Source organism: Trachypithecus francoisi, unplaced genomic scaffold (assembly GCF_009764315.1).
Source record: "Trachypithecus francoisi isolate TF-2019V2 unplaced genomic scaffold, Tfra_2.0 Lachesis_group5, whole genome shotgun sequence".
Lineage (NCBI taxonomy): Eukaryota > Metazoa > Chordata > Mammalia > Primates > Cercopithecidae > Trachypithecus > Trachypithecus francoisi.
In genome coordinates, this window is record NW_022681470.1 from 37,285,234 (window position 1) to 37,298,395 (window position 13,162).

General features: G+C 42.7%; 1 long non-coding RNA gene across 1 annotated transcript; it reads left to right on the forward strand.

Moving 5' to 3' along the window:
- The first annotated feature begins 1,928 nt into the window (after positions 1-1,928).
- On the forward strand, positions 1,929-7,301 carry LOC117074691. The gene is made up of 2 exons (XR_004433669.1): positions 1,929-2,052; positions 6,085-7,301. It is a non-coding gene; the product is annotated as an uncharacterized LOC117074691 (long non-coding RNA).
- Positions 7,302-13,162: the final 5,861 nt, after the last annotated feature.

Here is a 13,162-nt window from a genome sequence, read left to right on the forward strand (position 1 = left end):
CTGAGGTGGTCTCAGATGGAGATGAGGACCTTGTTGGGAACTGGAGCAAAGGTGACGCTTGTTATGTTTCCTTAAATAGACTGGTGGCTTTTTTGCCTCTGCCCTAGAGATTTGTGGAACTTTGAACTCAAGAGAGACGATTTCAGGTATCTGGTAGAAGAAATTTCTAAGCAGCAAAGCATTCAAGAGGTGACTTAGGTACTGTTAAAAGCATTCCGTTTTAAAAGGGAAACAGAGCATAAAAGTTCAGAAAATTTGCAGCCTGACAAAACAATAGAAAAGAAAAACCTGGACAGGCACAGTGGCTCATGCCTGTAATCCCAGCACTTTGGGAGGCCAAGGTGGGCGGATCACGAGGTCAGGAGTTTGAGACCAGCCTGACCAACATGGTGAAACACATGGTATTCAGTAGCGGATGGGGTGTGCACAGAGAGGAAGGCTGGACAAATATCTGAATCAGGGCCATGGCCCAGGGCTGATATTTTCTGAAACCCCTTCTCTACTAAAAATACAAAAATTAGCTGGGCGTGGTGGTGTGCACCTGTAATCCCATCTACTCAGGAGGCTGAGGCAGTAGAATTGCTTGAACCCGGAAGGCGGAGGTTGCGGTAAGCCAAGATCACGACACTACACTCCAGCCTGGGTGACAGAGCCAGACTCCGTCTAAAAACAAACAAACAAACAAAAAGAATGACTGAAACTATAGCCACCTCAGGAAAGCAAAATAATAGTAATAATAACTAACATTGATTGAGTGGTTACTATGTGCCAGGCACTTTGCTAAGTACCTTCCATGCTTTGTCTCCTTTAACCTTCATAATAACCATATGAGAAGATACATTAGTATTATTACAGAGGAAAAAAGTGAGGCTTAGAGAGGGTAAGTGGACAAGAATTAGTAAGTGGCAGAATTGGAATCAAAATGCTATTTTGTCTCCCCAAGATGTGAGCTGAGGGAGCAAAACAAAATAAGAATGTAAGGGCCTCCAGGGTGGAGGTGAAAGGGATCAACAGAATGAGGGTGAGGTACAGAGATAAAGTAGGTGAGATCAAGTAGTTCAGAAAATGAAGCCCACAGGCACTCGATATAAGAACCATGTATCTCTTCAGAGCAGGGGCAGTTCCTGGGAGGCACTGTGCCAGCCAGGAGGAGTTAGAATCTACAGGAATGCGAGGTCATAGAACCAGGATCATACAAAGTCTAGAGTGCACAGGGCATTACCCTACTGTTTAGCTGTTCCTCCTAGGGTGTCTCAAAAAGAGAAGATACACTAGAAGTTACATTTAGAGGTACCTGGCATTTGGATTTTTAGCTATATCTCAGAGTTCCAAAGAAATAAAGATATGTCTCTTCTCAGGCCCAGCAACTACTGAAATGGTTTTATTTTATAGATCTATATAGTTGACATACATTAGAAATGACTTTGTATAACCTATACCTTTACTGGCTAAGTTAGCAGAGAGAACATTCAGCTCACTAAATGTTCAGCAGTATTTACTTAGTTTACAAGCTGTTGTGACTTTGCCTTGCAACAAATTAGGTTAGTACTAACCTAACAGCTTATAAAATACTACTTCTATAGTTAGTCACTTACATAGTAATCAAACTCCTTTTAAAACTGTATACTTTTTGGCAAATTAAATTATGTTTTAAATATCTGCTGAATCCAAAACACCATGCTTACATTTTTTAAAGGTTTTATATGGTAAGTCATCTTAGGGTAGGGAAAATCTGAATTGGCCTTTCTATTTTCAGTCCCATGGTGGGGCTTGAGTCACTGCGTTCCAGGCTCATTGAATTAGTGATGATAGAAAAGGGCACAAAAAGTTTATCAGGAACCAGGGTTATCTGGTATATTTGCTCTGCTCTCCCCTGGCACCTCTCAGTGGTTGCTCCTGCCTGAGCATGCTCCTCTTTTCCATCTGTATTGTTTTTCACCCCAGCGTACTGTTGGAAGGGGTATTCAGAAGGCATTTGACTGAAGGGTACTTGGAAAGACCAAACCCAAACCACAGTAGTGACCAGATACTTAGTGGCAGCCCCAGCTGCAGGTATGGCAAGAAGTGGCCAAGGAGGGGAATCTCCATGACCACAGAGGATGCAGTGGGCATTAGGGACCTGGCATTTGCTGTCAGAACAATCCAGTCAGGGTAACAGGTGGTGTTGCAGGAGGTGGGTGGAGTACACAGCAGGGATTTGGGGAACAGGAGATCCATGGAGATCCAGACATGCTGACAGCTCTCAGCATAGGGTTATCTGGCAGCTCAGAGTAGTTGCTTTGCCTGGAGAGGTTGGGTACTCAGCCTAGCTGAGGCTTGTCTGGGAGAACTTTCTCTGTCATTGTTGATACTGATTGTGAGAAGTTGTAGGTGCCCCTACAGCTCAGTGGGAAGATAAAAGCCCAACAAGTTGGTCTGGAAAATTGAAGACCAGCAAGTGGGTATGGTCATAATAATTTTAATTTTTTTTTTTTTTTTAATTAGAGTTCTGGCCAGGCACAGTGGCTCACACCTGTAATCCCAGCACTTTGGGAGGTCGAGGCTGGCAGATCATCAGAGGTCAGGAGTTCGAGACCAGCCTGGCCAATGTGGTAAAACCCCGTCTCTACTAATAATACAAAAATTAGCCAGACATGGTGGCGAGCACCTGTAATCCCAGCTGCTCGGGAGGCTGAGGCAGGAGAATCACTTGAACCGGGGATGCCGAGGTTGCAGTGAGCTGAGATGGCACCACTGCACTCCAGCCTGGGCGAGAAGAGTGAAACTCCATCTCAAAAAAAAAAAAAAAATTAGAGTTCTCTTTTCATTTTTGGCCTTCCTAGACTGTGCAGCTGTCAGCAGGAAGACCAGCCATCCACTTTGGCCACGGCAGCGAGGCTTTCTGGTCAGTCTAGAAATCAGTAGGTATGGAGATTGGCTTGCAAGTACTCATCAGAGCTCCTATTTTCTTTTCAGGAGGCAGCTGTATGGAGGCCAATATGCAGACAAGGGAAGTAACTCAGGCATTTTGGGGGAGAGGTACAGAAAGAAGAGAAACAAACTGACTGCTGTTCTGAACAAGAACTATGACTGTATGTGGTACTCTCAGAATGGTGAGGTCTAGGACACTTGAATAATATGGCTGTACTGTGAGTGATGTTACCTAGATAGAATGTTTATCCCAATTAAGTGACAGATAGGGAACTAAGGTATAGAGGATCTCAGGTATAATGTCCTGAGGGGTCCCATGAAAGCAAAGATAACAGAAGGTGTATCTCTTATGCCTCTTAGAGCTGTACGAATGCTGTAACTCAGGGATCTATAAAGCCCTAAGTCAAGCAGAGGCACAGGTGAAAAAAGGGGCAAATTTGATAACCCAGAGAAGAAAGCCTGGTGATCAAAGCAAGGAGACAAACCTGAGGCTGCCATTAGGTGCTGAGTATGAAGTTTGGCTGTCGTGGGACACATGGTATTCAGTAGCGATGGGGTGTGCACAGAGAGGAAGGCTGGACAAATATCTGAATCAGGGCCATGGCCCAGGGCTGATATTTTCTGAAATGCCTAAGGCGTGATGTGTGGGCATGCCACTATAGTTAGAGTGACACAGACAGAGTGACAGAATAGAACAAACAGCAGAATCAGTTTAGTGTTGAGTGTGTTCATCTGGTTAGACTAATTTCCTAGTCACAAAGATAAAACTGAGAACATGTTTTTCTCCTCTAGCCAAGTGGTCCTTTACAGGCAGATTAAAGACACCAGCTATAGATAAACACGAAAGCAGCTTTACTGCTACTTCCCTTCGTTTTCAGTTCTGGTGGGCAAGTAAGGCGTCTCCCACTCCAAGAGAGAGCAAAGGTTTATAGCTCTTGCTACTCCCAGCAGGGCGCAGGGCATGCTTATGGCAGAGAGGGGACTTGCCATCCCAGCCTCCTGCAGGCCCTAGGATAGCTTGGGTCTAGTCAGAGAAGGGCAAGAGTGAGTCAGCAAGTTATAATGGGTTTAACAGTAACAGCAGGGGTGGAGTTCATGTTGTTTCCTCAGGCTTCCAGAAAGAAAACCAGAGATCTCTTATGTAGGACTAAGCAAGTATAATCTTGTCTTACTGAGTATAGCCAAGTATTCACAGTTTGGGTCACCGTGCATGGAACTGTTAGCAGTGGAGAATCTGTACGGGTCAGCAGCAATCTCAATTCTTGCCTCCTCTGAAGAAAGAATTCCACTGAGGGGCATAAGGCAGAGGGAGAGACCAAAGCAAGTTTTAGAGCAGGAGTGAAAGTTTATTAAAAAGCTTTAGAGCAGGATTGAAAGGAAAGGTTACTTGGAAGAGGTCCAAGTGGGCCACTTGAAGGACAAGTGAGGTTTGACTTAAGGTTTTATATGTTGGCATACTTTTGGGGTCTTCTCCCCTGATTCTTTCCTTGAGGGTGGTTTGTCCATATGTGTGGTGACCTGCTAGCACTTGGGAGGTGAGCATGCACAGTGTGTTTACTGGAGTTGTACTCATGCTCACTTGAAACATTCTTCCCTTTACTGGTGACATGCCACCGGAAGATCATATACCAGTTAAACTGCGCCATTTTGCCTCTTACTGTGCATGTGTGAGTCCCCAAGCCCAACTCCTGGGATCTTGTCAGGAAGCTGATCACCAGTTTCAGGTTTCTTCTATCTATAGGGAGACTGCCTTTCCCTGGAGCTGGCTGCAACCAATTATTATTTTAGAGAGACAGTTAACAATGGCCCGACCATTACCCGATGGTCGCCTGACTTTCCCCAGTGGGGTGTGGGGGCCCTCTTCTGTCCTGTTTGTGTTTGACTAGCTACCTACTATAACAGGATAACCATATAATTTATCATTCAAACTACTAGACACTTTTGAGAGTGAAGGGGGGCACTATTAGTTATGTTGGCAAAACAGGTGTGAACGTGGCTGTCTCTGGATAATCAATATCTACAGCCACCCAACTTATATATGATAACCCAATCCTTTCCATTTTTTCTAAAAAGCTAGCCATGCTCTTAAATTAAAACACAGCATTTGAGTCTAAAGTCGGATTGCCAGTTAAAATACAAGATGCTCTGTTAAATTTGAATTTCAGATAAATGAATACTTGTAAGTATAAATATGTCCTAAATATTTCATAAGACATACTAAAAATTATCACAGTTTATTTGAAATTCAAATTTAACTGGGCATTTTGTATTCTTATTTGCTGCTGACAACCCTAGTCTCACTACGGTTAGACTAGTTTAACTAGTCTAAAGTTAAACCACTGTGTTGTATTCAATTCTATCATCCTGCTTACAATGTAAGTCTTTTAGGCTCCAAGTGATTTAGGACATAGTCTGGTTAGCAAAAGGAGAAAATTAAGGCATCTGTTCCAATTGGACCAGTCACCTGAGCTACTAAAATCAGCTTTCTTAAATGTCACTGAACTAGGAATAGGCTGGGACTAGGTCCCAGTGCCTGGGGTGAACCAGGCCAGCAGGTGAGTGTCCTCAGTTGTGGGACAAGGAGCTTAGTAGATAAGCATCTTCTCCCCACTCAATGTCCACCTTTGCTTGATCTCCTAGGCCAGCGGTTCTCCCCACTCAATGTCCACCTTTGCTTGATCTCCTAGGCTAGCGGTTCTCACCCTTGGCTGCATACTAGAATCTCCTGCGGAGCTTGTAAACCCACTGATGTTTGAGCCCCACTCCAGACCAATTAGATTGGGATCTCCAGGGGCAGGCTGTGGCATCCATGGGTTCCAAAAGCTACCCAGGTGATTTTAAGGTTCTAACGACAACCATTGCCCTATACCCTCACACTGTTCCCAGTGGCATCAGTTCTTCTTATTTATTTCTTCTCCTTTAAATACCCTCCTTGTAGTATTGGACATTTTATAGCCCAGAAAATATGACTGGAGCACCCGTTCTGTGGTAAAATGGTGGCATGGATGGGATTTGCCCAGAAGGGTTCCTTGTCCTTCTATGACCTTGTCTTGTGCTGACTCCTGGCTCTCTCCAAGCCTCCCTTCTCCTCCCTCCTGCTTCAGCCTCTCTTCAGCTTTGGCTTTCCTTGTCTCCTCCTTCATTGCTCGTAACACATCAATTTCCATTTTGCAGCTGATTTCCTTTCAGACCCATCCAGTGGCTGTCCTCTTGGCTTGGACTGAAGACCCCCTCTGGAGAACTATCTCTGGAGCCTATACTGATGACACTGGCCACTGTCCAGGGCTCCACCCCAACGAGTCCAAGGCCCAGACATTTAGCCTCAGAGAGAATCCAGATTTTGCATTTCCAGTGCAGGGATTTGATGGAGCCTTCAAGGATAGTGTATCAAAGTGCCGATTTCTTTCTAACAGGCTGGGGGGGATACCGCTGACAGCAGCAGAAAGGGGTAGCAGTGGTTTGCTTTCCAAATGGTAATAAGAAGGGCCTGGCAGTGGCACCCTGTCCACGCATCATTAAAAATGGACTCTCCTGCTTCATTTGGAATTCGACCCAATGAACTTGAATAAACTCTGGACAATGACCAGCACAGACCTCTGAGCAGGATACAGCAAGATTATTTGCTTTACTCATCCACTGAGTACCTACCATATGGCAAATACTATGCTATATGCAGAGTGTACAGTGGTGAGTAAAACAGATATGGTCCCTGGAGCCTATGAATCTTACTGTCTAGCCACAAATAATAAAAAGTAAGAAGAATCTGAAGGACAACTGGGACACAAATGATCTTAGCCAAAAGGCCGAGAAGAGATCACAATGCTTTTTAAAGGTAGCATTTCACCCAGACAATAATCAATCCCTCTGGCCTTCTTGAGGTGCAGGGCCACACATTCAAATTCTTTAATCAAACAATAGGCTAGTGCAAATGGAGCTATTTCTTAAACCCAGCTGTTTACACAGCAGCTACAAATCTGTTCAGAAAGAATCCCCCACCATCCACAACTATCTATCGAGCAGATGTGCAAGAGTATTTGTCTCTCACCACCAGGGTTGCAGTCAGGACAAGAGAGCAGGTTTGAACGTCTTCGGCTCCTAGGACTTCACAAGCTGTGTTTTTTGTGCCCAGAGGCGGCTGCAACCTCTTCCCAGTTCTCCTTTCAGAACAATGGCGATTTTTTTTAGAGGCGTAATAAGGAAGGTTTGCATTGAATTATTAAACAATAGGCATTGAAAAATATGCTTTCTTTGACCTCTGTACCTCTAGCTTTTACCAGTGTTTTCTTGTACCAAGGCTAAGATATGTATAACACTGAAATGGATGTCTTCCTATATAATATTTTACAAGCTTTTGAAAACCTGTGCCCTTTAATAAATTTTAAAACATCTCATGCCCTTCTTTCATTTTCTGAAATTCAAAATAAATTAAATATCAGGGGACACAAAAGCACGAGAAGAAAGCACTGCTTTGTTTTCAAACCAGGCCCCAAGCCACTGCCCTTGAGATTCTTGTGGGTGAGCACAAGCGCCCCTCCCACCTCCAGTTCCTGAGACTCATTGTTCCAAATGGTAATATTAACATTTGCCATGTTCACCCGTGGATAACTTTCCATTATTTCAGTTGTAAACATTTCCTATGTGAAATAAAATACGAGATGCGACCAATGAAACAATAGAGTTTAAACAAATCAAACAAGAATTTTTGCAAGCAAAGGAGCATCATGCCTTTGAAATGGCCACTTTTGGGGGCCATGCTTCTAGGGCTAAAATACACATGCTTCTAGGGCTAATACCTTGGCTCCAAAAATTGAGAGGTACTCATTTAGTGCAGCGGAAAGGAGGATAAGCTTTGGAAGCAGGTGATCTGGATGCAAATCACATTCTGCCACATTTTAGCTGTTGCCACTTTGACCTAGTTGTTTAACTTCTGAGCCTTAGTTTCCTCAATGGTAAAAGGAGAAAAAAGATAAGAAAAAATGAATGCAAAATGTCTGCACATCTCAGGAAGCTAGTAGTTACCAAGATTAGAACTATCACTAATGATATGTCTTTTCCTTAGAGATCTTTTAGGAATTTATATATAGATAGATATATATATAAATCTCATGTCTTTTAAAGTCTAATTAAGAGAATAGAAGTGGATAATAAATGGCTGGCCATTCTAGTTTTAGTGGGAAAAAAACTGTTGCTATAGTCACTATCCTACAATTTTATGTGGTTCGTTAAATGACTCTGAAGTTCACTCCAAAATAGGTTTCCTAAATGTTCTGAACGACCACATTCTCCTTAGAATTGTGCACAGACTGGCTGGGTGGCCACTTTGAAGGGATTCAATTCCTTTGAATGTTTAAGTAAGTTGTTTGGTGTTAAAGAAATTCTTTTGTTTTATGGTCACACCACAAATACGGACCCTGTAAAAAAGGCTTAATTATTGCAAATCTGCCTTGTCATTCCCTCTGTGTCCAGATAGATGCCTTTTTAGAATAGTGATGTGTAGTAAGCAGATTTTTTTTTCCTTTTTAATTTTTTTCCGTTTGATTCCTGAACCTTTGTCATCGACACAGGAAGATTAGACCCAGTCCCTGCTACTAAAAGCTACCACGATCATTCCACAGTTTCACACGCTTTCAGGTTTCCATTTTCCTTCTCTCACCCCAGATGCCTGGCATACGCGATAGCAGCAAAAACAAAGTCTGTTGCATTTTTGGAATGTTATTAACACTGAAGCAGCCCAGGGATTGCAACAGCTAAGATAGGGATCCCCACCCCCAACTTTTTTCTCACTAGAGAGCAAAGAGCAACTCTTAAATCCAGAGAGCAAGGAGAACTTTGTCCAGAAGAGGCACTCAAATGCATTGAATCCACTGATTTCCCTCTGCTTGCCACCCCAGCCTTCACCACCCCATCTCGACTTTCCTACAGGAAAACCATGTTAGGTGTTAGACAATGATGCTACACAATAGAAACATAAATCCAGTGTTTGTCTAGGATAATATAAATGGCACTGCTGAACTCCACCCTTCCTCCCATTAACAATATCAGAGAGAGAGAGTTAGTGAGGGGCAAAATCTTCTGTGATTGTCTCTGTATGGATGTTGAAATTGCTCCCCCCCAGGGTCTTCTAGGGTTTTTAAGCATAAAGGTGTTCATCCAACTGAAAAAATCGTATGTCTATAAGCAATTTGAGATTCAGCGTGTCTGGCAATGCACATTTTTTTAAGGACGAGAAAATGCAGCATGAAATGTGTTTATGTATGCTGTGTCGGGGAACTTCTGAACCTATTACTGTCATCTGGAAGCCTTTAAGAGGGAAGCTCTTGAGGATGTTGGATTATAAAAGTCATTCTCTCATTTCTGGGACTTAAGGACATGTCTCTGAGCATAACAAATGTGCGATCACAAATGAAGGTGCTTTGAGCTTAATGGAAGAAAGGTTTATCTTCAACACTGACATTTCTACTTCTCTAATAAAATCATATTGTGCCTCTTTTTTTATTAAAAGGTTTCTTTGCCCTTTCCCTTTCCTAGGGCTGATGGGATTCATCCCCTAAAGCTGGTGTGGTTGGCAGTAACAGGGCTGAGTAGATTTAGCTAGTATGATCAGGAGGTTGGTTACAGGGGAATCGAGCAAATAAGTAAACATATTGAGAATGATGGGAGCCAGGCCACTCACTGTTGGAGAGATCTGCATTTGAGGAGTTACAAATATAGAATGAAAGAAGGCTAGAATAAATGCTGTGGTGTTGGAATAGAACTGAAAGTATTGGTGTGAACTCCTGATTTTTAACGTAAATATATAACAAAGATTTATGTGTATTGTGTGTGTATACATAAATATATACATATATAGAGATACACATATACATGCATAGACATATCTATCTACCTACATACCTAATTTCCTAGCTCTATCTCCACAGAGTGCCTGAAAGTAAAGGCACCCAAATAGCAATAAGCATACATAGCATCCACATCATGGCTTCTAGATATTATTCTTTATTAAAAGGAAATAGGACTCCATCAGGAAATGGCTGATTCTAGGATGTGGTAGGCTTAAAACTGGCCCACTCGAAGATATCTGCATCTTAACCCCTGGAATCTGTAAATGTTACCTTATTTGGAAAAAGGATTTTTGCAGATGTGATTAAGTTAAAGATTTTTAAATGAGATTATCCTGGATTAGGCAAGTGGGTCCTAAATGCCATCACAAGTGTCCTTATAAGAGAGAGAGAGGGGGAGATTACAGACAGAAGAGGAGACAGCATGACTACGGAGGCAGTGATTCAGTCACAAGTCAAGGAGTGCCAGCAGTTACTGCAAACTGGAAGGGGCAAGAGATAGATTCTCCCCCAGAGCCTCTGGAGGGAGTGTGGTCCTGCCAATACCTAATTTCAGCCCAGTAATACTGGCTTCAGACTCCTGGCCTCCAAATTTGTAAGGGAATAGTTTCTGTTGTTTCCAAATCTGCGGTAATTTGAGACGGCAGTCAAAGGAAGCTAATATACAGGCCTGGGGCAGGGAATGTCCAAGATGAGCCTGGAGCATCTTCTTGGGCCAGAAAGTGAGGTGATGCTCAGGATGAAAAAGGACACAGGGACCAGCCTGAAGGGACTTCCACGGGCCAAAGTGAGGACAATAAAGAATCAAAGGGAATATCAAGAATAAAAGACAGGTGCGGTGGCTCATCCTTATAATCCTAGCACTTTAGGAGGCTGAGGCTGGTGGATCAGCTAAGGTCAGGAGTTCGAGACCAACCTGACCAACATGGTGAAACCCCATCTCTATCAAAAAATTACAAAACTTAGCCGGGCATGGTAGTATGTGCCTGTAGTCCTAGCTATTCAGGAGACTGAGGTGGGAGGATTGCTTGAACCCAGGATGTTCAGGTTTCAGTGAGCCGTGATTGTGCCACTGCACTCCAGCCTGAGCAACAGAATGAGATCCTGCCTCAAAAACAAGAAAGCAGAGAGAGAGAGAAGAAAGAAAGAGAAATGGAATTAGAATATCACCATTTGGCAACCATCAGAATGGAAATTAATTTGGACAAGAATCATCAATGGATACAAAAACTAGTGGATGACAGTGTGATGAAAACGGGATCTTTACATTATCTCACAGTATCTTCTAACAAAATACTTGTTAACTCTTATTACTCCTTTTTAATTTAACATCACCAGTAATGGGACAAATGGACATCATGTACCCTTGATATGATAGACTGAGAACAAAGCATTAATCTGTGGTGTTCCTGCCAAAAATGCATGACCTAAAGCTAATCATGAGGCAGCATCAGACAAACCTGAACTGAGGAGTATTCTACAGATAACTGGCTGAACCTTTGAAAATGTCAAAGGCATGCAGGACAAGGAAAGGCTGAGAAACTGTTCCAAATTAATTGCTTCCAACAACCAATCCTTAACTGCATTCTGGACCCATAAAGGATATTATCAGGACAGATGGTAAAATTGGAAGTTCATTTGTGAATAAGTGGTAACATTGTATTGATGTTTCTACTTAGTTATGTAGGAGAATGTCCTGCTTTTAGGAAATGCACACTAAGGTATTAGATAATGAGACATTATGTCTGCACCTGCCTCTCAAATTGTTCAGCATAGTAATGTATAAAAATACGCAGAAAGATTAAAAGACAAATGTGATAAAATGTTAACAATTAAGGAATTGAGGTAAAGGGCATATGGGAGTTTGTTGTAGCATTCTTGGAACATTTTTGTAAGTTTGAAATTATTTCTAAACGAAAAGTTAAAAAGAAAAAAAGATAATTATTCTACCATGGTACCCTGTAACTTTCATTCAAAAAGTACTTATGGAATTCCCATTCAGAAAGTGAAAGGGTGTTGGAGGGAAATCCAAGGTACCTGGGTCTGCCACTCTCGGGGTCCCCTTGAGCAAGTAACTTAACCTCTCGGAACCTCCGTCTCCTCAGCTTTATTATTGTCTGCTTTTCTACACCTAAAGCAATTGATTTCACTAGTTGGTTTAGTTCTGATTTAGAAGGAACCAACAATGGCATAGTTAAAAATCATTACTATGGAATGGGGAGTGGCTGCTGGTGAATAATTGAATGTCATTTCTTTTTGCAGGCAAAAATGTTCTAAAATTAGATTGTGGTGATGGCTGAATAACTCCATGAAAATAGTCAAAAACATTGAATCATGCACTTGAATGGGTGAATTATTTGGTATGTAAATGATATCTCAAGAAAGCCGTAGAACTCATTGCTGTTGCTTTTCTCACCCCATAGCCAACCGTGATTCTATAAGGTTAGACTGAAGAAGCCTGTGACGTAATGGTGACGGTTTAACAGCTGGGTGAGTAGAGAAGACATTCTCATTCCAGGGGCAGGGTGCGAAGGAAAAGAGCAAATGCTAAAGGAACACTTCCCAATGGCCGAAGGAAAGAGTGTGAGGGACACTTCAAGTGCCTGCCCCTAGCCTCTGTCATCATCTTTTGCCCTCTCACTCTACAAGGTCCTTGGTTGACCTGATCCTTTACTGTGGTTTCAACTTCCTCCCATAGGTTGGTGACTCCCTGTGTGATTTAGGATTACATGTGGCTGCAAGAGGAAAAGGAAACTAAAACGCTGGGAGCTTAAAAGCTTAAGCAAAAGCTAAGTTTAAGAATGTCTTTTCTTTCTCACATAATGTCTGAGTAAACAGTCCAGAAGCTCCGTGAGGTCTGAGATCCTCTCTCTGTGCCTCCCTTTACAGCCTCAGAGGCTGAGTGCTGAGCAGCTCTGGGAAGCGTGGTTCCCATAGACAGCCTGAGTGGTTCCTCCCGGAGTAGAGCAATGTGATGGCCCTGCCCAGGACCCTTCTCTCTTGTCTTCTTTAAGTGGTCTCATCTGTGTTGTCCAAGATGGCAGCATTTATCTTCCAGGAAGGAAAATGGCAGAAGGGATAGAGGCAGATGAGGGGGCGCAGGGTACACGTGGGCTGAATCTTAAGTAAGGTTTTCAGAACTTCTCATTGTCTTAGTCATGTGACCAGACTCAGCCTTAATCATACATGTCTTAGTCACAGGACCATACTCAGTTGCAGGTGAAGCGGGGAAATGTAGTTTTTATTCCAGATGGCCATGCACCCTGCCCCCCACAAAAAAGGGAAGGGAGGGAAGGAATCCTATTACCATGAAATAAGAATAAACTAATATTAGGGGACAACTAGCAGCCTTGGTGACTATTTCCAATCTATGCTTCTAGTGCACACCCATATAATCAATTGTCTCCTGGACA